Source organism: Mustela lutreola, chromosome 9 (assembly GCF_030435805.1).
Source record: "Mustela lutreola isolate mMusLut2 chromosome 9, mMusLut2.pri, whole genome shotgun sequence".
Lineage (NCBI taxonomy): Eukaryota > Metazoa > Chordata > Mammalia > Carnivora > Mustelidae > Mustela > Mustela lutreola.
In genome coordinates, this window is record NC_081298.1 from 92,906,096 (window position 1) to 92,932,455 (window position 26,360).

At 45.4% G+C, this 26,360-nt stretch overlaps 1 protein-coding gene across 1 annotated transcript in view; it reads right to left on the reverse strand.

Annotated features, from left to right (window-relative positions):
- TGFA (transforming growth factor alpha) overlaps positions 1-26,360 on the reverse strand; it is a 105,988-nt gene that overhangs the window by 20,700 nt on the left and 58,928 nt on the right. The gene's annotated exons all lie outside the window — the stretch shown is intronic.

Here is a 26,360-nt window from a genome sequence, read left to right on the forward strand (position 1 = left end):
AACCTCTCTGGGTTTTTATTCCTTGGCTTTCACACAGGAATAAAAACAGCTATTAGGAGCACCGTATGGAATGACACATGAACAGACCTGACAGGCCACAGGGCATCACTTTGAATTTATTGTAAGGGACTTCAATAGCCTTGTTTCGTCCAAATAACACTTGAGACCCTGTAGGCAGTTATTTCAAGATGGCATGACAGATGTAGTACCCATGCTTTTTCAAAAGGTTCTCTGATGCTTGTGTTTTGGGGAGTGGATCTTTCCCACTTACATATTTTTTTTTGGAAAAAATGTTCTTAGAGCTCTTGCTCTTTGAGAAATCCCTGTCCAGTGGCAGCCTACGGGACATGCGGCCCAACAGCCTCAGCGGGGAACAGTGGGCCTGCGAGTCCCAGGCCTGGGTGGTTGAGGAATGGGCTTGTTTGCTTGCTGACCGTGGACACTGGGGCATTGGGGCAGGACAGGTCTGCTGCAGTTCACCTAACTGGCTTCTCTGGCTTCATTACCTTGTTGAGGAGAAAATACAGAGAGATGATGGGCTGGAGACTAGTGGATCTCATTTGATTTAGACCTGAAAAAGGCTTTTGGTAAACTCCACAAAAGGCCACTTACACGACTTCCTCCAAGTGGCTTGTGAGAGTCCCGGGTCAGGGTTCAGAGTTGGGCTCCTCAAATGTCTGTGGGCCAGCAACTTCACACCCCTGGAGCTCATCAGAAAGCCAAGTGCACAGGCCCTGCCCTTGGACCTACTGCATTAGGATCATTGGGATGGCGCCCAAGAATCTGTGTGGTAAGATTTCCAGGTGATTTTTGTTTTTTTTTAATTTTAGAAAGAAGTCAGGTTTATTGAGATAGAATTGGTGTGGCGTACCTGGGGTGTCCAGGTGATTCTGATGTGCACTGATGTGGAGACCCAGGCTTGCAGTACACACAAGACACATTGTTTAGAGAAAAAAGACCTCTTAGAAAAAAGCCAAACAACAGGTGTCTTCAAAGGACCCTTTTTGGAGCTGGTCCTCTGCCAGGTCTTCAAAACCCAAGTGACCCCAAGGCCTGCAATCTGCTGACATTCTCTGTGGTCTAGTGTCAGGTCACCAGATACACCTTGGAAGAAAACTCGCAGGATCTGTTCTTTGGGAACACTACTCTCTAAGGTGGATCGGTAAGGTGTAGACTCCATGCCATGTTCTCAGTTAGTCTGTATTTATGGCTATTTTGCCTCATCTCACAAGTGACTCAAAGAGTCTTTATAAAAATTGGTCTCATCAAAAGGGGATACAAGTGGGAAAGTCAAGTGAGAGAGCCAGAGGCAGAGAAGGAGAACGGAGCGGGGAGACAGGAAGAGAGGGAGACTGAGACAGGCAGTGGGAAAGGGAAGGGGAGAGCAGGGAAAGAAGAATAAGGAGGGGGAAAGAGCAAAGAGGTTGGGTGTCCAGCTCATATATGAAGACACACAAGGGACAGTCAGACTGTGGGCTGAAGCCGAGTGGCGAACGGAACCCTACGCCTCCCAGTGCTGCCTATGCAAGGATGCATAGAGGGTTAGATGGAAGTGCGCTCGTTCCGCACACACGGGGCAGTCTCAGCGTGGCCCAGGTCTATGGCCACAGAGCAACTCTCCTTCTGGGGCTGCTTCTGAAGAGCACCTCACGTGTTACAGTGGACAATATCCTCCTCGATTTCCTGGTGACGAAGCCGAGGCATCCGCCAGTGTAAACCCTGTGTGTCACCCAGCTCGCTAGGAAGCCAGCAAGCCCAGGCCACGAGGAAGGTCCCTGCCATGGTCACGGTGACAGCAGCTCACGCACGTCCGAGACCAGGATGAGCACGGGTACCTGAGGTAGAACTCGGGCTCCATAATCCCCATTGCCTGATGCAACCCGAGGCACCGAGGTGCCAAGGGAGCTCGATGCCAGTCGACTGTCATAAGCACGAAAACCCTGTTTATTTTTAAAACCTTGTTCCTGACCACAAAAGTGATCCTTCCCTGTAGAAACCTTTTGTAAATATCAGTGTAAGATTAAACAAAAGCACCGTGGAGTATAAAAAATAAAAGTACCCCGCAAAGAGACTTCTCTTCATACTGCACATGTGCAGTCATGTGAACGTACTACTTCCTCTGTTACTTGCATTCTCCTCCCCCCACCCCCAATATAATCACAAACATCTTAAAAGCAAGCATTTCACTTAAGAATCAGTGCAGGGTGACACCCTGATCCCTAACCCCAGGAAGCTCCAGGTGTGCAGTGTGCAGGTCAGGTCCTGTTTCCAGCGGCACACTTAGTAGCTTTGGGGGACGTGATCTGCCCTTGAGAAATGGAGAGGAAGGAGGGAACTAGACCGTTGTCCCAGGAGGGAGCCACCCCGTGGCCCTGTGCTCACCCTGTGCCACCTCAGGGCAAGCCGACCACAGACTGAGGGGAGGCCATGGGCATGCTGGCCCCTGGAGCTGCTGTGCTGGCCTCACAGGCTTGGGTGCCCAGAAGCCCCGTGCCAAGTGGGAAACAGGCCACAGGTATGGGGCAGTGACTGTTCTGGTTCTAGGACTTTTAAAGATGTGTGCCTCAGACCCCACCAGAATCAGCACAAAAAGCTCCAGCACTTCAGTCAGCATGGTCAGCCCAGACAGGTAAGAAGCTTTTGCAAGGTTCTGGAAGAAGGGGAGTCTGGGAAAGGTCAGGAGGGGGAGAGGAGGGATTCCCACCTCCTGTATGTCTGCTGTGTCCCTGTGCTGTTCGAGTATCATCTCTGAGGCGGGCAGGCCAGGCAGTCACGCCACGTGGAGGATTTGCTCAGTAACTTAAATCAAAATGAGCTTTACAAGACAACCCCCGAATTCCCAGCACTGTCCCAGAGGACAAGTCTCTCCTTTTCCCTTCCTCCTTCTCTCTCTCTCTTCCTATTCTTTGTCTACCTTCCTCTACTCTCTCGTTCTCTCCCCCTCACAATTTGTCTGTCTTTTCTTGAAAACTCAAGAAAATATCAAGCAGAGGAAGGAAAGGCCTAGCTACTTAGAATGCGAAAAATCCTCTCATGTAGGAAAAGGCGGCAGTGAAGGTCCACAGGTAACTCCAAGGAGGGCCCCGCAGAAGTCCAGGCAGAGGGGACAGACAGCTGGCTACCCTCCCCAGGGCCCTGGACCCTGAACTCCTCTCCTTCAGGCCCCGACCCAAGTCTGATTAGTCTTCAGGGCTGATTGGAAAACCAAATGCTCCCATTTTCGGAACAGACCTCATACCAAGCCCATCCATAGCTGGAATTTCAAAGCCGCCCAGTTTCTGTTGCTCTGAAATTTACAAGAGGCCTCTCCGACAAGCAAACGGACATCTTGCAGACACCACGGTCTCCAGGGAAGCTGTGAAAGCTTTGCCCAGAGACCACAGACCCACTAACAGGGCCCGGAGCCCAGCTCCACTTGTGGGAAAAGGGTCTGGGATTGTAATCACGGGACATGAAAACTGGGGATTCAATCACAGGAGGCCTCTCTCCAGCTCAGGAGGGCCAGGGAGGCAGCCATCTGGACAGTTCCCTGAGGAGCAGCATTCACACCACCAAGGGCCATCGCCCCTTTGCAGAGCGGCCCTAATTGGACTTTCTGGGCGGGTCAGGGCAGCCGGCCGCAGCAGTGGCCCCTCGCTCTCTTCTCCAGATGTCAGAAGTTGCGGACACGTTTGCCCGTTGCAAAGCTTACATCATTTACAGCCATTTCATCACTTCCTCAAATATCACGGCTAACTTTGTGACAATTTAATAATGACGCCTGGCTTTTTAGCCGGAACTTTCAGCCAAGGTTTCTGACCTGGGACTAAATAGTTTCTCTTCAGACACTACAATGGCAAAACCAACTAATGCTTCTGGAATGTCTAGGAGAAAAAGCAGTAGATGACTTTAATGAAGACGGGAGCGAGCTAGCGGCCCCTGGTGAAGCCGGGGGAGGGCACGCAGGGAGACCCACACTCTGATGCTCCCTGGGGCCGGGGGCCTCCATCCTGCTCCAGTGTCAGGCTCAGTTCTGGGATGGAGGTGGCTTGGTGCGGGCCACCCTCAGGCCCATCTGACAGGGTTGGCAGTCCAAGCACATGTGAGGCAATGCGGGAACTGACGGAGTTAGCCTGCGCGGGAAAGAAAGGCTGGTTCAAAGGCCGGCATGCAGGGGGAAGAAATGGTAAGCCAGGGCTTTGAGAAGTCAGGGGTGTGGGACACAGATGCATCTCCACATACGGAGGGGTGAGCAGAGACTCTGGCCCTAGCGGGTTTGAGGAGTGAGAGTAAGAACTCGTAGAAGATTTGTAAGTGATCCTGAGGACAAAGCACTGTCCGTATTGATGGGGGGGGGTGGACACTGGTGACCTCTACCACAGAGAGGAATGGCCCATGAAGATAGATTATGAGCGTGGGCATTTCCTAAGGTTGTGTGAGTGGGCCAAACAGGGGGGTGGGCAACTTTGAAACGAGCAGAGGAAATCAGCAGAGCATGGAAAAGTAATCCCTGCCACATTTCCAGGAGGAGGAGAACACACCTTACTCCCTGGGGCTCCTGACCAGGGAGGGGATAGTTTGGCTCTTCTGGAGATGGGTGTGTAGAGATCAGTGTTCTCACCCAACTCGTTTACTAGTAAAACCAAGAACAACAAAAACTTGAAAAATAACAAAGCAATGTGGAAACAGTTTGGCTTCCAAGTACCAACACTTGAGAGAGAAGGGACATTTCTTGTAGGTAGGCAATGAAGGGAAAAAGTCACTTTCACTAGTGCTGGGGTTCCTCCCTCCTCCTGAGGAGGGGTGTGTGTGTGGTGGGAGGGGAAGACAGGGCCATTTTTGTGACTATCATCCCACCCCCAAGATTCTCAGCTTCCTGAGAGGAACTCCTATATGTAAAAGATACATATTTTTCCTATAACACAAGCCCCGAACACAGATTGACTAATTCTTCAGCAAGCTTTTCTAACACTGTCTCGTTTTGACCCCATTGGGCCTCCTTAAACTGGCTTTTAGACCCTACCCACCCCTCCAACTCCACTGAAGGACATGGGTACCGCATCATCTCATTAAATGTCCAGCCACTCTGTGGGGTAAGCATTAGTTGTCCCTGTTTAGTTCAGGTAACCCTGCCAATGGACATACAGTTAGCAAGTCTTAGAAAATACTAGAATTATAAAATTTTCTCCCTTCTTTCTGATTTTAAGAGACTGCAGAGCTGTAGAAAACGAGGATACTATTCGAGTCCAGGAAGAATGCTGGGAAGGCGCACGATCTGAGTCGACAAATCACGGGGCAGCAAGGAAGAATGCTTCACTTGTTAGGCTGCTTCCAGTAATCAGGAATGGGCACTTTTAGGAGAAACAAGAGGAAGCACCACTTTATTTCAGGGAGAACAGGGAAACGCCACATATGGAACTTATTATTTCCACAAGGGAGCAGCGGCTGAGAAGCAGGGATGCAGAAGAGATTTCTATACGTCCACGGATGGCACGGACGGTTAACTGAGGAGCAGCTGGAAGCGGGCTGGGGGCTGACTCACCGGATGGCACTGAGTCCTTCACAAGATACACTCCCACCAGAGCCCCAGCCTCTCGGCTGTGTGGTGCCCAGGCCCCCAAAGACCAGGGGCTTCTGGCTCAGAGCCGAGTTAAAATGGACTCTTGAATTGTTTTTGTAGCTTTAAACAAGATGGTGTGTGTGTGTGTGTGTGGTGGGGAGTCGAATCCCTAAAGGAACATTTAAGCTAATTCAATTCCCTCTGATCATGGCTCTCTTCGGGTAAAACCCAAGGGGAACATCAGGTGTGATGGAACTTCCGAATTCACAAAAAGGTGTGAATAAAGAAGCCGGACAATGTATTTTCCACTTTCCCACAAAGATGCTGGGTTTTAAGAACACAGTGTGTGTGTGTGTGTGTGTGTGCACGCGCGCGTGTGTGATGGGAAAATAGATACACGTTCAGAGCAAAAATCATGGTGGTATGTGACCCCAGTGGGGTTTATCCTGTTTGTGCTTAATCTGAAGGCCTCACCTTTCCCTAGTCCAACAGGGAGAAGAGAATAGATAACATGAACACAAAAGTACTTCGCTAGGTTCATATCCCACCTAAAGGACCTGGGCTTAGAGCTTTTAACCCAGTGTGGATTTTCTGAGGTTAGACTAGGATGATGCTCATGATGGTGATGACTTATTAATACCAGCCACTATTAATGAATTGTCTACTAACGGCAAGTAGTATTGCCCAGCACTGTATCCCAGAGAGTTCCATTTAATCCTCACAAAAATCCTGGGCTGTCAGTGATTGCTACCCCAATCTTATCGATGAGGAAAATGAAGCCGAGGGGTTCGAGGCTTGTTCAGTGCTGCTAGGTTAGGGAATGGCGGAGGGAATGGCAGAACTCAGGGTTGGCTCTCTCTAAAGCTCTTGCTCTTTCTAATGCACACCACATTGTCACTTCAGAGTGTGTGTGTGTGTGTGTGTGTGTAAGAGAGAGAGAAAGAGAGAGACTATGAGTAAGGTGAGGGTTAAGAAATCCTTAAGAGCACCTTCTGCAGTTAAGACAACTCTTCCATTTGAAGAATAAACAAATCAAGAATTACCATGAAACATGCAATCCTCGGGACCATTTTAGAAGCAAAAGAGCTAAGAGTCCCAAGGCAAATTGGTTTTAATTAGCAAAGAGGCTTCAGGAATCTAAAATACAATCTCAGTGTAGTCATGTGAATTACAGGCTAAAACCAGCATCTGCATCCTCCTCTAGCAATGTCCAGCACACGTATTTCAACTTGGCCACTGACTTGCATTCAGCTCCACAAGTAACACTACCTCCTCCCCGAAAGGGCATGAGGAAGGAAGAGGCATGTGTGATGCCCAAGGGGTCCCCAAACTGCATTCTAGACCCATTATGGGTTAAAAAAAGATGGGACTAGAAGGGGATACATCGGACCCAGAAGATTCTCTCTCCCACTGAGCTCCTCTTCTGCCTTCTGCCTTACGACCCCGTTTCTCCAGCCCCCAGCTTGGTCCTTCTCTCCCTACCTTGGCCTTAGTAATTAAAAAAAAAAAAAAAACCAATTAAGAAAATTGCAGGTCCTGGTTTTGCTTTGAAGACTAAAAACCAAACCTCCCCTCTCTCTTATTATTTAATAATTTGATTTCAAAGAGACAGATCATTTCTTTCTTTCTTTTTTTTTTTGTATCTTCAAACCAGAAAGCCCCTTATTCTAATTACATCCTCTTGGGTGTCAACCAGCATTTGAAACTTCATTTCAAATTTCCATTTACAAAGTAAACAGGGGTATCTATGTTTGGCTCTCATCAACCGGCTTTGAAACAAAACGTGAACAGCTCTGGTGAGTCCTGCTGGATGGGGAATTCTGTTTTGGCTTTGTTGAAGGAACAGCCCCGTTGGAGCCCAGGGCTACCTGGCTTTACAGTCTGTGTGTGTGTCTCTGTTCTCCTCTTTATTAATATCAAAATTGTTAGGTAAAGTGGTTGGCAAGAAACCCTCAATCCACCCTTAGGAAAAAAATGCTTCCTCTTGTTGAGTCTTTGAACCGTAATCCCTTCAAACCTTCAAACCTTCCACACTGAGTACATGTAAGCACTACTGGGATGACTGTTTTTTCTAGAACATTCTATTCCCTCAGAACCTTTGATAGAGGGGTGCCTGGTTGGCTCAGTGGGTTAAGCCGCTGCCTTCGGCTCAGGTCATGATCTCAGGGTCCTGGGATTGAGTCCCACATAAGGCTCTCTGCTCAGCGGGGAGCCTGCTTCCCTCTCTCTCTCTCTCTCTGCCTGCCTCTCCATCTACTGGTGATTTCTCTCTGTCAAATAAATAAATAAAATCTTTAAAAAAAAAGAACCTTTGATAGATGTCTTTTTCATTTACAGTCTACAGATGTAGTCTACAGATACATCTGTACATCTACAGATGTAGATGAAGGATACTCTTCATTTCAAGTGAGGAAATTGAGGCATCCAGAGGTAAAAGCAAAGCTCAACAGCCTTAAAAACACAGATGTGAATTTGTGGCTGGGAATTTGTCCCATGACAAAAATGTGACTCTTCTTTATTTTCTCTGGGTGTTATAGCAATGACTTGTGATTTCTCTTAGATAAAAGCCCTTCAAGATTATATTCCAGGGTGAAGACACCTAGATTTTAAGAGAGGGGTGGGATTTATGGTAATCATTTTTTTCTTTTATAATTTTCCAAATTTTATGAAATAAACATTTGAGTTTGAAAATAAACATTTAAAATCAAAGCCCTATGGGGCATCTGGGTGGCATAGTCAGTTAAGTGTCTGCCTTCGGCTTAGGTCATGATCCCAGAGCCTGGAAGGGAACCCTGCATTGGGCTCTTTACTCAGTGGGGAGCCTGCTTCTCTCTCTGCCTGCTGCTCGCCCTGCTTGTGCTCTCTCATTCTCTGTCAAATAAATGAAATCTTAAAAAGAAATGAAAACCCTACCCCCAACACTATAAAGGTAATTAAAATATAAACAACTTGTATTTTTTTATTGCTTTGCTCTCAGGTTTTTTTTTTTTTTTTAAAGATTTTGTTTATTTGAGAGTGAGTGAGTGAGAGAGAGGGAGTATGCACAAGCAGGGGAGGAGTAGTGGGAGGAGGGAGAAGCAGATTCACCACTGAGCAAGGAGCCTGAGGTGGGGCTTGATCCCAGGACTTCAGGATCATGACCTGAGCCAAAGGCAGATGCCCCCAGGAATGTTGTTCTATAGGAGAATGGCCTTAAGGAACCTAGATTTGAATCCGCGTAAGATAAATCATGTTACTGTCTCATGTTTTATCATTAAAAGGGGATAATGTGGAAGGAGACACAAAACAAATATTTAGAAAATATGGAGGATACTTAGATGCAGGATGTCTAGTAAAAGTTGAGTTCAGGCTTGGCCTCTAGGCAAAGAAACCTTAAATGCCCCTACCATAAACAACAAACCCCTGAAAGAACATGGCCTACGTGATTCCACTACATTTCCAACCCATATACTTCTTCTATCTTTGTTGTTGTTGTTTTTCACTTGAAAGGCCAATGGCAGTGAAACCATTCTATGAAGGAGGCAGGGAATGGAAGAAAGAAAAATATACGGAGCAGAGACTCCCATGAGTTTTCCCAAAACCATGTTCCTTTCCCTGCTGGGCAGAGACTGCATTTCCCAGGCTCTCTTGTAGGCAGGTATGACCGTGTGACCAGATGGTGGCCAAACTTTGTGAGCAGAAGGGATGTGTGCTCCTCCCAGGTTTGGTCCATAAAAACCTCTGAGATCTCTCTTTTTCTTTCCCTAGCTCATGGTGAAATGGAGAGAGTTCTTCCTAGGGCATGGAGGAGGGAGGAACCACAAGATGGAAGTAGCCTGGGCCCTTGACTAACCGCATGGAAAGAAGTCTGCAAGGCTGGGAACACCTGCCCAGACTTTGACGTAAGGAGGAAAGAAACAGCACTCAGGGCTCATCTGTTATAGCAGGAGCAGTAGTACTCTCACGCCCAGCCTGAAGCTTGCATAGGGTCTGGGAGGGTTTCTGATGCGGGAGAAATCCTCGTAATAAATCATATCCTTTCTCCTTTCCTCCTATTGCTCCCTTCTGGGAACCTCACTCAAATATCAACATGTCTTAGACTCAGAATCTGAAGTCAGTCTGGCCCTGCTTGGAAGCCTCCACTTGGCATTGCTTGCTCCTCAGCTGAATGTATGTCCTGTCCATTTTCCAGCCTAGAGGGGTTGGGACGATGCTTGCAAACCTCCATAGGTGATAATGGTCTTTTGGGGACTAGGAGTGACCCATTCTGGCTCGGGATGTTTATGAGATCAACATTTTTAACTGAATAAAGCATGGATGGATCAAAGGTTGCGTCTTAAGTCAAAGTCTGAGACCACCACAAAATAGAAGGCAGGGATGCTTAGTCAACATCAGGGAGGACCCAGCTGTTTGGACTGAAATGACACAGCTGATGTCAATTTCCTGGGATATCAAAGTGCTTTAGATGAAAATCACCACGGCAGGCTAGCACTGTAAGTACGACAACCTCAGTCTTTGTCAGACAGAAGGTGAATGTCCTCCAATGTCTCCAAATTGCCATATCATGCAAAATCTTAAATCAATACAACTGGAAAAAAATACATGACCACCTGATCCAGAATATCTTGATAAAATCTCATCACTGGGGGCTTTTTATCCACCCTTTAGTGTTACTGGTATTGTGTCCTATGTAAAACAACTTAAAAAATTTTTTTTGTTAGAGAGAGAGAGAGCACGAGAGCATAGGCAGACGGAGTGGTAGACAGAGGGAGAAGCCTGCTCGCTGCTGAGCAAAAAGCCTGATGTGGGACTTGATCCCAGGGCGCTGGGATCATGACCTGAGCCAAAGACAGCTGCTTAACCAACTGAGCACCCAGGCGTCCCTGAAACAACTTTTATAACAACCCCGCCAAGAGTTTTTATAGGTTATTTAAAAAGTAATACAAGTTCATTGTAGACATTTTAGAAAACATAAAAATCCTCAGAAAATTACTTGCCGTCTTATCATCGAGGAATAACCACTATTTTTATGTAACATTTTACAAGTGATTATTTCTTGTAATTTCCCTTGTTTTGTCCTTTGCATATGGGACTATGTTTCTTTGACCTCTTTTCTCTTGTAGTGATTTAGAATAGATGTATTCTCTTCTCAATCTACTGATAGTGGTCTTTACATTTAAAAAAATTTAACTTATTTACTCTAATTATTAATTTAAGGGTGAAATCTGATGTTTCATTACCTAAGACATTCAGTGTACTTTTCTTACCTCCTTCCTCTTGTCCCCAGTTACCAATTATAACTTGATTTTATATTCCTATATATATTTATTTAAAGATTTATTTATTTATTTGACAGACAGAGAACACAAGTAGGCAGAGAGGCATGGAAAAGAGAGAGGGGGAAGCAGGTTCCCTGCTGAGCAGAGAGCCCGATGCAGGGCTCAATCCCAGGACGCTGGGATCATGACCTGAGCCAAAGGCAGAGGCTTTAACCCACTGAGCCACCCAGGCGCTCCTTTATATCCCTATATTATTTTTATATGTAACTTCTACTTTAATAGTTAATTTTGCGTTTGGTATAACTATCTTGACAAGTTACTTGGATGCACACTATCACTTGTTTTTCTGTCTTCCCCACTTTGGGGCTTTTTATCTTGATATAGATGTTTATCTAGCCAGAGAGGATCTTCAAACACTTTTTTTTCCCAGAAAGGGTGGCCACTGAGGGTTGTGTCCACATAATGAAATACGATGGGTCTAAGAATCTTTTTCTGTGTTCTCATCAGGCTTGCGGCTTTGCAAATGAATGGCAACTTGAGTCACAAACTGTAGACTTCATAAGTCTCTTACCATTTCATTGTTTTAGTAATGAAAATTGTTAAATTACATTGAACGTTAATAGTTTTGACATTAAGAACAAGTCTTTTTTTGGCTCAAGAAAGTTCTCTTTAATTATTCCTTTGATGCTTATGTCAACCCTAGTTTGCTTTCTTTTCTTCTTTTGGAATTGTTATTCTCTATATTAGATCATCTAGTTCTATTTCATGGATTTCTTTTTTTATGTTATTTTTGTTTTTTGTTCTTCTGAGTTCTGGAAGATATTTACCAGGTCATTAAAAAAAAAAATGTCATTGATTTTACTGTAATATCCAGCCATTGCTCATTGGTCCACTGTGAATATTCAAAATTGGTGTCATATTTTTTGTCCCTGCAGTTATTCCTTTTTTAATACTTACTTAACTAATAACCTGAATATATTTTAGACTTCTATACCAACCATTCTTAGCTTTTCATACACAGTATAATTTGCCTAAGTAAGGGGAACACTTTTATTGATGTATAATTGATGCTATATTAGTTTCAGGTGTACAACATAATGATTTGACATGTATTTACTGCAAACTGATCACAATAAGTCTAGCTAACATTCACCACAATAGCTATAATTTTGTTTTGGGATGAGAACTTCTAAGATCTATTCTCTTAGCTACTTTCAAATATGAAATACTGTATTAATTATAGCTGCCATGCTGTATATTACATCCCTGTGACTTATTTTATAACTGGAAGTTTATACCTTTTGATCCCCTTCATCCATTTTGCAATGACCATGCACAGAGGTGCATACAGACGTTTCTCACTTACAGCCCTCTGGTCTGGTTTCATAGATGCAATGCCAACTTTAGTCTTAGAGACACAAATTAGAGATTACCCGACATCTTCTCCCATCTGTTAGGAGTACAGAAGTCACTGGAACTCAAGAAGGTTTTTCTCATATAATGAATCTTCTCATGGGGCTGGTAGTTTCTTTCACTGTCATCTCTACAGACACAAATCTACATTGTTGAGTATGATGAGGAGTTAAGGTTGGTTGCATCAAAGACTATGTGGTCCTCATCAATGTTTTAGGTCCAAATAAAGGTGGAAAAAGGGAAGTTGAAATGTATTGACTTCAAAGTTCTGAGGGGTCTGTTGGGGAAAAGCAGGATACTGAGCAAGCCCAACAGGGGCTTTCATCTTTGGGCAAGGAGGATTCTTAGTGTTTTCTTCCCTTGTTTGCCAGGCATCCAAGCCAGACCAGAAACGAGAGCTGACCGAGCTCATCACGCAGTGCACCCCTGACTGGTGTCCTTTCTTCAGGCATCAGGAAGATCCAGGCTGACCTCCCCCAACCCCACGGCCACACAGCCTGCCCTTATCCCCAGGCCCTGGCCTTCCAAGGTGGGCTGTTGTGTGATTTTGCTCTTGACAGCCCCCGCACCTCCTGGAAGAGTGGGTGTTGCATTTGGGCAGAATGGGGCCCATCTGTACATCCGGTGACAGAAGTTCTTCAGAGCTTCTAGTACTGATAGTTTCATGTTCCAGTGATCACTCACTTCAATATAACAGTACCTCTCTACCCTTATCAAAAAAGTTCGAAAGTTTCTTAAAAAGTTTCTCTTGGAGGCTATTTAAAAAATGAGCACATTGTCTGTTCTCCCTATGGGAATCCCCAGCAAAGTGGTGGTGAGAACCGTCGCATGCTCAAAGAGTCGACTGGTTTCACCTGCTGGATGCCCGAGCCTTACCTGGCCAGTATCCCTCAGAGCAGCATCCCCATCCTTCTCTTCAAGGTCTGCCAGATTCTCAGTGAGAAAAACTCTGTGCCAATGTTCCTGCCCCTTCTGTAATCGAAAGTCTTGGCCTCATAAAAAGTTGGGAATTCCTGGTTTAAACCCCACAGGCTAAGTATAAACCAACCATGTTTGCACTTTGTTCTTTTTTTTTTTTTTTTAAATTTCTTTTCAGTGTAACAGTATTCATTGTTTTTGCACCACACCCAGTGCTCCATGCAATAGGTGCCCTCCTTAATACCCACCACCAGGCTCCCCCAACCTCTCACCCCCCGCCCCTTCAAAACCCTCAGATTGTTTTTCAGAGTCCATAATCTCTTATGGTTCACCTCCCCTTCCAATTTCCCTCAAATCCTTTGTTCTTAAAAGAAGAAATGCTTGATGATTCCAGAAACACCAAGGTCATTTTCTCAATAGTTTCTTCAAGCCATACTGGTTGGGGAACAAACACCTTATATTTCAACAAAACGTTTCTTTTCCATCGAAAGTAAAAGAATACGAGTAAGCCCTAAAGATATCTCTGACTGTTGGTTTGAATTCTGTCCTTGGGAGCCATAGTGAGTAAGTATCCCTCCTCTGAAAAACAGGCCTTTCATTTGTCAGCATTTAGCCATCAAATCTGAGTCTTTGTGGCGCTTAACTCCCTGTGACGGCCAGCCTCCCAGATGGCTGCTGGGATCCCCAACTCCTGGTATCCGTGGCCTTGTGATATCCCCTCCCACACTGTCTCGGGGTGTGTGACTTCAGAGGTTAGGTCACAAAAGGTACTGGAACTTCTTCGTCGCACATGCTCACTCTGGCTCGCCTTCTCTCTCCTGGCTCACTCTGGGGGAAGCTGGTTGCCAGTCATCAGGACGCTCAAAGAAGGTCCCTGTGGCAAGAAAATGAGGCCTCCTGCCAAAAGTTACGCGGATGAGCTATTATCTGGCTTTTAGTCAAGCTTCCAGATGACAGCGAAGCCCCAGTGTTAGGAAAGACCCTGAATCAGAACCTCCAGCTAAGCTGCTTCTGAATTCCTGATTCTCAGAACCTGTATGTGATACAGGTTTATCGATACAGGCTGTTAAATTTTGGAGTAATTTGTTATACAGCAATAAATAAATGTACACTCTATGTTCCTACAGCTTCTCTTCAGGCGAAAAACATCTGTAAACATTTTACCTCAGAATGGATTCTGACTTTTAGTACCCATCTTAAAATAGTCCACTACAGAGTAATCATGACAATAATAACACCAATAACAAAAACATTTACCAGATGCTTTAGGGGTTGGCCTCCGTGCTAAGAGTTTTACATGGACCATTTAGATTCATTCTTAGAAGAACTCTGTGGCTTCATAGCCCTATTATTCTAACCATTTTACAGGTGGGGAATACAGGTATAGAGAAGTGTAAGGCCTTGTCCAAAGGCATGGAGCTCCAAGACGCTGAGAGGAAATCTAAAAACAGGCAGAGTGACCCCAGAGCCCATGCTCTATAGCTCTGGGCTATGGGGAACAGAGTACAGTAGGAATACCATATCCCATGACCTTCCTTCTATACTAACATAACTTAATTCTCCATCAATTTTGCCAGCAGCCCTGGAATGCTATCAGGTTATATAAACTTGTGGTCAACTAAGGCCTCTAGCTTTTTTTTCCACAAAATCTGCTGTCAAACTTGACCTCCTACCCCTCCTAATTAAATAACTCTTTTTACCCCTAATTAAATCATTCTTAACCTAATAGTGCTAAATGTGTCACTGTTCAAGTTCACGTGGTTGACTGGCTTTGATCCAACATTCTAGCAAAATACGCTTTCCTCCTTTGTTTTTTATTCTATCATACAACACCAGCTAAACTTGTGGGCTACCCCTCATTTCTAAATGTGATAAATTTGCCTTACAGGTATTTTTTTGATTTGTTCTTTAAATTCTCACCAGGAGTGGGAGATGAATCCTGCTGGCTCACCCAAGACATCCCAGATCATTATGAGTACATCAGGGAACATTTTCTGGGGCTGTTCTGGCTCAAAACTTCTTACCCTTCCTAAAAGCTCCAGGGTGAACCCAGGGATCATATACCTGGGGATCCACTCATTTAAGGAGGTCCCTGTCATTGTTCCACCTTGCCGACAAGCCACCCTCCTGACTCCCACCTCTCCCTTCTGTCCTACTGAATACTTTCATCTTGTCATGTGCCTTGCTGAAATCAGATTTTATTTTCTTGACAGCATGACCTTGGCAGCAGCATTTCTTTTTTCAGTCCTATGATGCTTGAAAAGAAAGTTGGTTAGGCTGCTCTGTTTTTTGGTGGGTTCATTCAGGAGCCCAAGTATTCATTCTCTGTCTGCTGGAATAATTTGGTCTAGAGTTTTCTTCCGGGAATCATCAAGTTTTATCATCCATAGTTGCAAGACTATTCAGGTGTTTTCACTTAATGTCAGACACCTACTTGCCTTTTTCTAAGTTCTGAGCAGTTTTCACAGTTGCTACCGTCTCTTAAAAATCACCATCAGGGCTGGTATGATCTTTGCTACAACTTTCCTCAGTATACTGAGGTGTAATTCATCTGTACCTTTGAAAATTAATTCATTTATAGCATTAGTGGTCTTTTACCAAGATCCTTGCTCATTCTTTTTTCCTCTTTACTTTCATCTTCTCTAGTTTAAAGATCCTTCTCCTTGACAGAAAAGATGAAAATAAATTATAGTTAGGAGTAGTCTTTTCCTGGTTTTGTAATAACCTTATGCTACCTGTCCCAAAGAACAGACTTATTCCTCCCTTTTTCGCCTGTCAGTACCCAAAGAGAACTTTAAAATACCCTTATTAGTGTGTGGCCAACAGCCGGGCGTGCAATCCTCAGGTTCTTTTCCCCTTCAGTTCTCCTGACATTCTCATAAACACCTGCCAGCACCCACAGTAACACCTGCCACCCAGGAAGCACCAACATCCTCGTTCACTCAACAAAGTGTCATTCAGTCCCGTTCTTTGTCATACCTCTTGGGATATGTCTTTCTTTTGATCTTCTCTGCACAGCTTATTAAGTGGTGCACCAGAGGACTACATCAGAGAACCCCAGATGCACGTGGTTCTTTAAATGTGGACTCCTTGTTTTTCTCATGCACCCTCTGACTATAAACTTGGAGCCATTACAAACCTTCCAAACTCTCCAGGCCATATTCCTTTTTAGAATCCTAAACATGGGGTTGCATCTGGCTTTTCTCTGAAGTTTTGTAGACTCTGCTATCCTGAAGTTGAACTATGCCCAGGGTTTCCTTCTTTCGTGGTTACAAACTTTAACATGACATGGACATCAACCTGCTATCCTTTCTAGCCAAGATGTCTTCAAATTCAAAGAAGCAGGTGTCCCTATTGTCTTCTCTGTATTTTGAGTAACACCACAACCAAGAGGCATGTAAAGAATTTTTCAGGTGTTCGATTTGTGGCACACTGAAATTTCCAGAAATGTACCAATCTGCAGTTTGTTGTCAAACCACATTCTCTCCTTATGACTATTTTGGAATCAGCATCCAGCCAGTATTAATTACTTGGATAAATCATCCACAGAAATTGATGCATGATGATATTACTTTTGATGTTCCCTCCTTTTAATCTTGATGGATTAATCTTGACTCAAACATACATGTCTCTGTTGAGTGTGTGCCCAACACTTTGGGGCTGCCTGACAAACATTTTCCTACTTCCTAATGGCACAGATTTTCTTTGGGGGAATTATCTCTTCCATCATGGCTTTACACAGGTTTAAGGCTGCAATCGGATGCCCTATCCTCCCTTATGTGGTCTCTCTCTAGAATTTGAATCTTGAGGAGACAAAGAGATAACGCAAGTGGAGTTCATGCATGTAGCTGTGGTGTGCTGAGCCCCACCTTTGTTTGGAGACAGGTTCTGTAGTTCCCAGATCCTGGCCCTCCGGAACCACCTTAGTTTTGTGCATTTTTAATTATGATTCTCCAGCTTTATTCCTGATTTTTGTGAGTTTCCAACAGCCTTCCAACAAGGTTGTTTTTATTCAAGTTAGAACTGATTGTGGCAACTGAAGAACCCCAGCTGGTATGCTCCAGAACCAGGTACAGTCTTCCAAATGATTGATTCCATTGTTCCTTTCCACCAAGTCTCAACTCACTGGAGTCATCCACTGATTTTCATTTTCAAAAAACATTTCCCCAACAAACTCACAAGACATAGGGGGATTAAAATTTCAAGTTTAATCTATCAGCTGCCTCCAAAGTGAGCTTGAAGTCTACCAGTTTCCAGAAATCTTAAGTATTGTTTACAGTAGTGCTGTGTTCTACATCATTACTGTTCTTTTTTAACTCAGGGTCTGATAAACATAACTTCATGGCCTCCTTTAATGTCTTGTGAAATTTAAAAGTAGATTCCATATTGTGTCTGAAAATTGACAATCAATTCAAAGGGCTGAGTGTTACTTAATTTTCAAACTACACCAGCTACCCCCTCCATAGCATCTGGTTTTATAGTTTTGGGTCTTTCTCTCTCCTCCAATTTTTCTGTTTAGGGACATACAGATCAGATGGGATGCTCTTTGACCAAACATGTATTTTTTTCCCGTCTTTACGTGCTATAGTTCATCTCCTCATAGTACCTTTATAGGCTATGGTCATAGTTCCATACAATGTTTATATCAGCAGCAGGACCACTTTGGTGGCTGTGTTGGCCTTTCCACATCATGTGTCAGATGGTCAAGAAAAACCAGATACCTGCTAATTAGCTTCATCAGGGCCAACACCACACCCTTTAATAGGAAATCACAATTCCCAACCATATTGTTTCCTCGTGGAATTGAGGACTCTTTGGATCTTCTACTCTCCCATGTCTCGAGGTGATGGTATTTGAAAGGCAGAAGCTCACAGAGCAAGTCTCTTAATTCATGCATCCTAAATATATTTTTCCTAGCCTGCCAAGTCAGTAGGCCATTGCTTTCTACTGCCCACTGAAGTGGATCTTTTCTGCATGTGCCCACCTGTGAGATATTTCATCAAAACGGGCAGACAACATAGCAAAAATGCCCTCTTGTAGACCTGGATGGTAAAACAATGAGCATACACATCTACTCCACACCAATCCTTATGGGAAGGACCCAGGGAACAAGGGCAATATATGTCACCTCCTTTGATCTTTGTTTGGGTACCTCCCTCTAGGGTGCATTCCTCCCGTATCAGACCCCAATCACAAGCACCTCAGTGGTCTCTCAAAAACATCTGTAAATCCCACCTAGATCCTTTTTTTTTTTTTTTTAAAGATTTTATTTATTTGACAGAGAGAGAGACACAGTGAGAGAGGGAACACAAGCAGGGGGAGTGGGAGAGGGAGAAGCAAGTTGCCCGATGTGGGGCTCGATCCCAGGACCTTGGGATCATGACCTGAGCCAAAGGCAGATAGATGCTTCATGACTGAGCCACCCAGGAACCCCTCACACCTAGATTCTTATTGCAGCTCCTTTCCCCTCCTTGTTTTAGTACTTTTGAAATTGACAAAGCCACGTGTGTTCACGGTAGAAAACTCGAGACAGCTCGAGACAAAGCACAAAGAAAGATAAAACCTAAGTCAGCTGTAAGCCCATTTCACATAGATAATCACTATTAGTACTTTGAAGGATAACCTTTGTCTTTTCTTTATTCTGTGTTCTCACTCTGTCCCCAAGAGGGAATAAAATGGTGCTACCATTAACATTTCCCTAACTCAGGAAAGTATTCTGGTGCCCACCGCCAGGTAACCTTCAATGGCTGAAGTTTTCCACTGATCCATTTTCTTCAGCCAGTCTCTTCTCACTGGATGCTGTGATAGCTTCCCAATGTCTCAGTTTTGTAGATAATGCAGAACTGAATATCCTTCTACATAGATATTTGTTCATGTACATCTGTGATGGTTTTCTTGGGTACAGAATTGGCGTGACAGAGGAATATTTATTTCTAAGACTTCTCAGAATGTCAAGCTGCATTCCAGGACATTTGTAACAATTTATATTCCCCTTAGGGGGAGATGAATAGTTCTTCACACCCTTCCCAACACTAGATACGATCCTCCATTTCCCTCTTGACCGAGGTCATGCAGGTAGATGGGAGTCTCATATTGAATTTTCTCGATTACCTATGATGCCCATTGTTTTTTCATATGATTATTGGCATTTGTATTTCAACTCTAGTTAACTAGTTGTTTATACCTTTTGCTCATTTTCCCACTAATACGTCTTTTCCTATTTATTTGTAAGAGGTCTTTAAAATAATAAGAACTTGGTGTCCTGTTATAGATACTGCAAATAACTTGGGGTTGTGTCTTCATTTTATTTATGCAGAAGTCACCTTGCATTATGACTAGAGGCCCTCCCTTAAGATTACAAAGATATTTATCTACTTTTCTACTATTTTATTGTTTACATTTATTCTAAACCATCTATAATTTTAGTGTATAGTGTATGCTTTATTATTTTCTGAATATCCAACCAATTTTCCCAATACCACTTATACATTTCCTCACTTCCCTACTGATCTGAAATGTTATCGTAATCATACACCAAGTACTCCTTTTGTGGTCTATTTGGTTCCAGTGAGATTCTGGCTATTTCTGCATGGGGACCAAAGTGTTTTCTTTATTGTGACGTTGTAACATGGTTGACTAGCTGGTGATACAAATTTGTCATTCTTCTCTGCCCCAGCCCTCATTTTTTAAAAACAGATAATCCCGGGTTTACTTTTTTCCTGATGAAATTTGGATCATTTATTTTATTTTTTTTTTAAAGATTTTTTATTTATTTATTTGAGAGAGACACAGTGAGAGAGAGCATGAGCGAGGAGAAGGTCAGAGGGAGAAGCAGACTCCCCATGGAGCTGGGAGCCCGATGCGGGACTTGATCCCGGGACTCCGGAATCATGACCGGAGCCGAAGGCAGTCGTACAACCAACTGAGCCACCCAGGCGTCCCGAAATTTGGATCATTTAAAAGGCCCCTCTCCCATAGCCAAATCTTTTGGGGATGGACATTTTAAATGGGCTTAGAGAGGACTGGTTCATACAAACAGGCAGATTTCTTAATCACAAATGCTAGGCTTGTCCGTCTACTCAAATCTCCTTTGTGCATCCTGCGGGAAGGTTCCATGGAGCTCCAGCACACAATCACCATGGCTGGATTTATTTTTTTTCTATGTAATACCCTCAGCTTAGCGCTAAGTGTCCCTGAAAGGATCTGCAAAGGCCCCCAGCCACTCTGCCTACTGCCATCGTCGTGTGCCCTGGCTGCTGCAAGATGGACAATGCACAACACTCCACGTTGGCAGCCTGAGCCCTGGGGGTGGCTAGGACACCCACTCTGAGGGACTCTGGCCCAATTGTTCCCTTCCCTAAGTCTCAGTTTCCTCCTCTGTGAAATGGATTTCCCTATATAGGCAAGTTAAAGTTATGTGTTAAAGTTATGATTCCACCAAAAGTGAGATGGTGGATGGGAGAACCTTTGGAAGAGGATGGAGTCTCTTAGAAATTAAAACAGGATGGCTGTTATTAGTGGTATGCTTAGAGGCACGCCAAGAATAGAGGGGTATTTGTTTGCAGCTAGTTTAATCTGAGAAAGCTTGCTGGAGGAGGTGAGCTTAGATGGGGGAGCTTGTGAGGTACAGCAGATACAGGAAGCAGGAAGCCGGAGCCCTGATGCAGAGCGTAAGTGCACAGGTCCGGGACGAAGGCAGTAGAAGTTGCGGGGGGGTGTGTAGGGGGTAGGGTGAGGCAGATTAGATCAAACACATGGGAGAGAGGGACCACGGCAGACTCCTGACCAGAGAGGAACAATGGAGGGGGACAGAGTTCAAGCCAGTGTTCGTCAGTCTGTTTCTCTGAGCTCAGTCTTGGGAGGCAGCTCCACAGTATCTGCCCACTCCCCACAGAAAGTGCCCAGTGCAGAAAGTGCAGCCCAGTTCTGACATTTCCTTGGTCCAAAGATGGTCACAGAATCCAGGTACATTAACTTAGGGGTCTTGGCATTGAATCTGACCTTTGCAGGAGTTGAGAGAGCCTGGGGGAACAGAGCAAGATGGGCTTTCCTGGCCCAGGAGACAGGATGGGGCATGGAGACCTGTCGTGGATCACCTGGACTGGGAGCCTCGGGCAGGAGCAGCCCCTTTATCCCACCCCCAGACCCATGCGTGCAGAGCTGGCCCGGAGTGGCCGGGCTGTCAGCCCTCGGGGCACAAGCGCCACGGTGCTCTGTACTGCCTGCCTCCCTTGGCAGGTGAGCGCCTTCTCCCACCAGCTGTGGGACAGGTGGGTGTTGGAATGCTGCTCCCAGGCACCCTGGCCTCGCTCAACCTGGCGTTTCACACACCCATTCCTTAACCTCATTCTCTGCCATTTCATTCCTCTTCCCACGCAGTGTTTACTAAAATCTCAGCTCCCCACGAGACGAAGCCCAGGACCAGGGCTCCCTGGGCTGCCCAGGGAATGTTCCCACAACTGGGCGAGCCGCCAGAGCAGAGAACATAGGTTGCCACCCTGGAGACTGCAGGACCCGGCCACCCAGTTCAGGGTGAGGGACCCCACTCATCATCTCGAGGATGGCTGATGTCCTCAAGCACAAGAAAAGCATCAGGCCATGTCTGAGGAAGAGGGGCTTCTCCTTTGGGGTTTGTAAATAACCAAAAAGGGCCGGGGGGGGGGGACTTGCAGAAAAAGGAAGAGAAAGAACTTGGGTGGCTTTGCTGTTTGTTTACAAAGCAGGAGCCAGCAGTCAAGGAACAAGTGAGAACCCTCGCAGCCTTTTATAATCACTGTGTCTAGCTGCAAATTCTACAGTGCAGGACCTTGCTGCTCAGTGTGGCCCACGCACCAGCAGTGTTGGCCCTGCCCGAGGAACTTGTTAGAAATGCAGAATCTCAGGCCCCACCCCAGAACTGCTGAATCAGAATCTGCATTTTAACCAGACCGCCCCCCCACTCCCCCTTTCTCAATCTTGGCTACACATAGGAACCACCTTGGAAAAGTACCCATGTTTAGATCCACCCCCAGAGATTACAATTTAATTATTCTGGGGTACAGCTGAGACAATGGGATTTTTACAAGACTCCCCGGGTGACTCGAATATGCAGCAAAATTTGAGAACCCCTGGTCTAGTACACATATAAACAGATTCAAAGAACAAAAATTAAGAAATTCCTTCTTGGACTATGAGATGGAAATCCACAGGAAGCTTTGCAAACAACTAAGGAAATTCATTGAGAAAAAACTGAACACGTCACCACTGATTTGAGGTGTCTCTACCACACAGCAAGGATAAATGTCTTTAAGAAGAGAAGTAAAACAAGATTGAATCATACTCCAGTGAATTTGAAAGATAGCACTTCCTCTCTCTTATCTTCTTCCCATCTGTGACTAAGAAAAAAAACCAACACAACACCAGCAACTCCTCATATGACACATTCAGACTATGGCAAGGGGGAATATTTCTGTGCTTTACTCTTCCTGGAATGATGTGATTTCTGCATTGCACATTTCGGGTCTGATAATGCGCTTTGCTTTAGGGTTACATAAGTACAGTGGAAGTTCTTGTGTTCCTCGCAGAATACAGACTTTCCTTTTACTCACCTACTCCTTTAATGTAGTTGGACATCAATCTTTCTAGCCTAAAAAGGAGGTTTTATTTCACTGCCAGGGGACAGAACTTCCAAAAAACACAAATGTCTTTCAGCATCATGTTGAGTAAATAATCAAGGGGGTATGAATCGCTCTCTCTCTGACTTCCTGCCTTATTTTGCTTTACACTCATAGGTGAGCTATGAAAAGACATCTGCCCTAACGTTCCAGCCACGAGGCAGGATGTCAGCCCCAAAGCCAAGCGGAGGCTTCCGGGGCTCCCTGCATGTCGCATGATGATCTGGTGACGGAGCAGGCCCACGGGACCACGTGCAGGCGCGTCCTCGTACCGGTGAGCGCCTTCCTTTCAACTGACTTGTTTGTTAAAGTCCCTCGAGAAAATATCAAGGGACTCTTGGCTCGGGTCTCCTCAGTCATGTCAGGTTTTACGCGTGACCCGACTATATGCAGTGGGGCCTGGATTTGGGAAAAACGGTCAGTATTTAGTACTCCCAGCCCAGGAGCACTGCAGAGTTCATAGGCCCATCCACCCACCCACCCAGCTTTCCCTGAACTCCTACAGGAGGCGCTGTTTGCTCCCACAGCCCCGCCACAAACTCAGGAGGTTCTCTGAGAGCGGGGCTGAGGGCCAGGACCTGGGCTGCGGCACGGCGCTTCTCGTGGGCTGTTGGGCTCCCAGGGGTGTGGTGTCAGGAATGGCGTTGGAACGGAGTCGCCTAGGACAGCCCCACGTTGAGGGAGGCGAGGGTGAGGTGTCAGGAGGTAGGCCAGGCCCAGGGCCTTTCAGTTCCATAGGCTGCAGGGGACAGCAAGCCTGCAGACTCAAACCAAACCTTCCAGCTTGGCATGATCCAGAAGTCACACCACTGGGCATGGGCAGAGGAGCTCCGCTCTGCCCCAGGGCCCTCCCCCAAAGCCCACCTAGGCTCCCACGCATCTCCCTGGATTCTGAACTGGTCTATGTGAACATGTGGCTTTTAAGACATTAATTCTCTTTATCTCCATGAAAATTCAGGAGGAACACAAGTGTATGCTGTGAAAAGTCTCCCTGTCACCCTGTCCCCTGCCAGCCAGGCCTTTCTGGAAATAGCAGCGTAACAGGGTCTTGTGCACAACACTGCGGGCATCGCCTGCCTTCTTGCAAGGGCTCTGCTCTGATGAGTGAATCTCTCTCTCTGCTGTCCTTTGACCCCCTATGGGAAGTCTCTCATACAGCTTCCCTGCCATGTGGCGAATACCATGACTCTGTCGGGTTCCCACCCTCATTGCTTGGGAACTCCCAGGACACCAGTCCACATGGCGTGGGTTAAGAGTTCGCAAATCTCGGGAAATGAGTTGCACAAAGGTCCATCTCCAGTGTCTTACAAGTGAGACCTGCCACTCTACACTTTTCTTGTCACTAAATGTTAACTGAGTGGGTTCTATCACCTGTGCAAGAAAACTTACTGTAAAAGAGAAAAACCATGATATCAAGAAGAACAGAGATACGAAGAAGGATTAAAGGAAAGGAGGGAAGACTGTAGATAGAATCTTGGCCTCAACACAGTAAAGGATTGAGAAGGGGAACAAGAGCCATAGAGCATGTCTCATACTGACCGGAGCCTTCCACAGCCTATCATGGCCCTGGCAGGTACTCAGATGTGCCCGTCCTTCTCCACACCTGGCCAAGTGGGGCCCAGCGGAGAGGATTCTGGAGTAGGAGTTAATGAGTTCTGTCTTCGGTCCTGGTCAGTGGAGCATGGCCCTGGCATCTCCTCATCTGGCTTGGGGTCAGGTACGGACGAGATGAGTAGCTGCTGGTGACAGCCATCAACCCCTATCTCTCACCACCACCGACAAGCAGGTATTATCTTACAGATGAGGAGACAGGCTCAAGAGGTTAAGTGACTAGCCCAAGGTCACGCTGCTGGTTGATAACAGAGCCATGGACCCAAGCCTGTCCGGTTAATCAAGTCGGGGATTCCCACCCCCACTTTTTCACTGTGCTAGGTTGACTTGTTCACCTTGATGTTCCTTGATATGCCTTTTGATTACTGAACTGCATCTGTGTGAAGAAGGGGTTTTCCATATTCCCATGTTTCACTTCAAAACCCCAGATCCATTTCACAACCTTGCTACACGTTGGGATAACAAGTTATAACTACGAACCTCCTCCTGTGCATTTCTCAATCACCAACCGTGCTTCAAGTGTGCGCCGCAACACAATGGTGCCTTTCATGTCATTCCCCAATAGAAACAGTTTTACTTTCGGTGTGAATGCTGAATTCTACAGTTTGTTCCCAATGGTGATATGATTAATTCATTCTTATTTTTAAATGTAGTCTTGATCCCTTGTCGGCTCAAACACCAGTTTGAAAAGTGCATGTAGAGATTTACCTTTCATATATTCCAACTCAAACAGTAATGGGTGCTGATTATGGTTCCTGTGCTAATGAGGAAAGAATATATGTAAGAAAACCCCCAAATGCCCACATATCAAATAATTAAACATACATACACTCTGTGGTATCAAGTGATAATTCTCACCACTAACGTTTCCAAGTTTTTTCCGGCAGCGCTAACTAGGTGCCTTCCGTGGGCCAGAAGGCAGACCGTGCGTGAGCAGAGAAGACTGAACCAGGCCCACTCCTTCTCCTGGGAGGCTCCTGTGGGTCTGCTGGGTTCCAATGCAGGGCCCTGCTGTGCCACTATTCCCTCAAACTTTTCATTCTCTGTGTGTAAAACTTTGCAACCATTTGGAGGGGTCTGAGTTGGAGGGATCTTCCAGAAGATCCTTCAGGAGGTCTCGGATCATCGTGGGAGAACCTGTGAGGCCTGTGTGCTAAATGTCAGGTTCACTTTGCTATGCTTTTGTCATGGATCTAATGACTTCTAACCTGTGTGTGTGTCCTCCACGGCGCTCACTGCAATATTCCAGGATCTTCCACACAAGAACATGCCACACACCCAGGCGCACACCCCAAAAAGGAAAATGCTAACAACAGTGTAGCCAGCTTCCAAAACAAATAAACTAAAACCTACTCACCAGCCTCAGCCATATTTATCAGTGTCATAACAGCCATGTAGCTAATGGTGGTAAACAAATGCTCAAGGAGGAACGGAACTTTGCAGCAAGAAGCCAACCTCTGGGATGAAGAAAACGAGATCAAACGAGGCTGTGACTCAAATCCAGGTCTTGGAACTTCTCACCAGGGACCAACTGATGTATAACTCTAGCTATACTCAAGTATAAATTTGATCTTTCCATCTTTTCCAAATATAGGAGTTTTCCCTTGCTGCTGTAACAAAGTACCACAAATTAAGCAACTTAAAAAGAACACAAACATATCTTTTTACAGTTTTGGAGGGCAGGAGTCTGAATGGGCCAAAATCAAGGTGTCATCAAGGGCTAATTCCGTCTACAGATTTTTGGGGAGAATGCGTTTCCTTGCCTTTTTCTGCTTCTAGGGTTAGCCAGAGTTCTTCGACTCTGATTTCCGATTTCCATTTCTGTATCTTCCTTCCCACTCTGATTCAGACCTTTCTCCTCCTCTCTTTTAAGGGCCCTTTGATTACAATAGATTTACCAGATAATCTGGGATAATCTCTCCATTTCGAAGTCTTTTACCCTAATCAATCTGTAAAGTAACTTTTGTC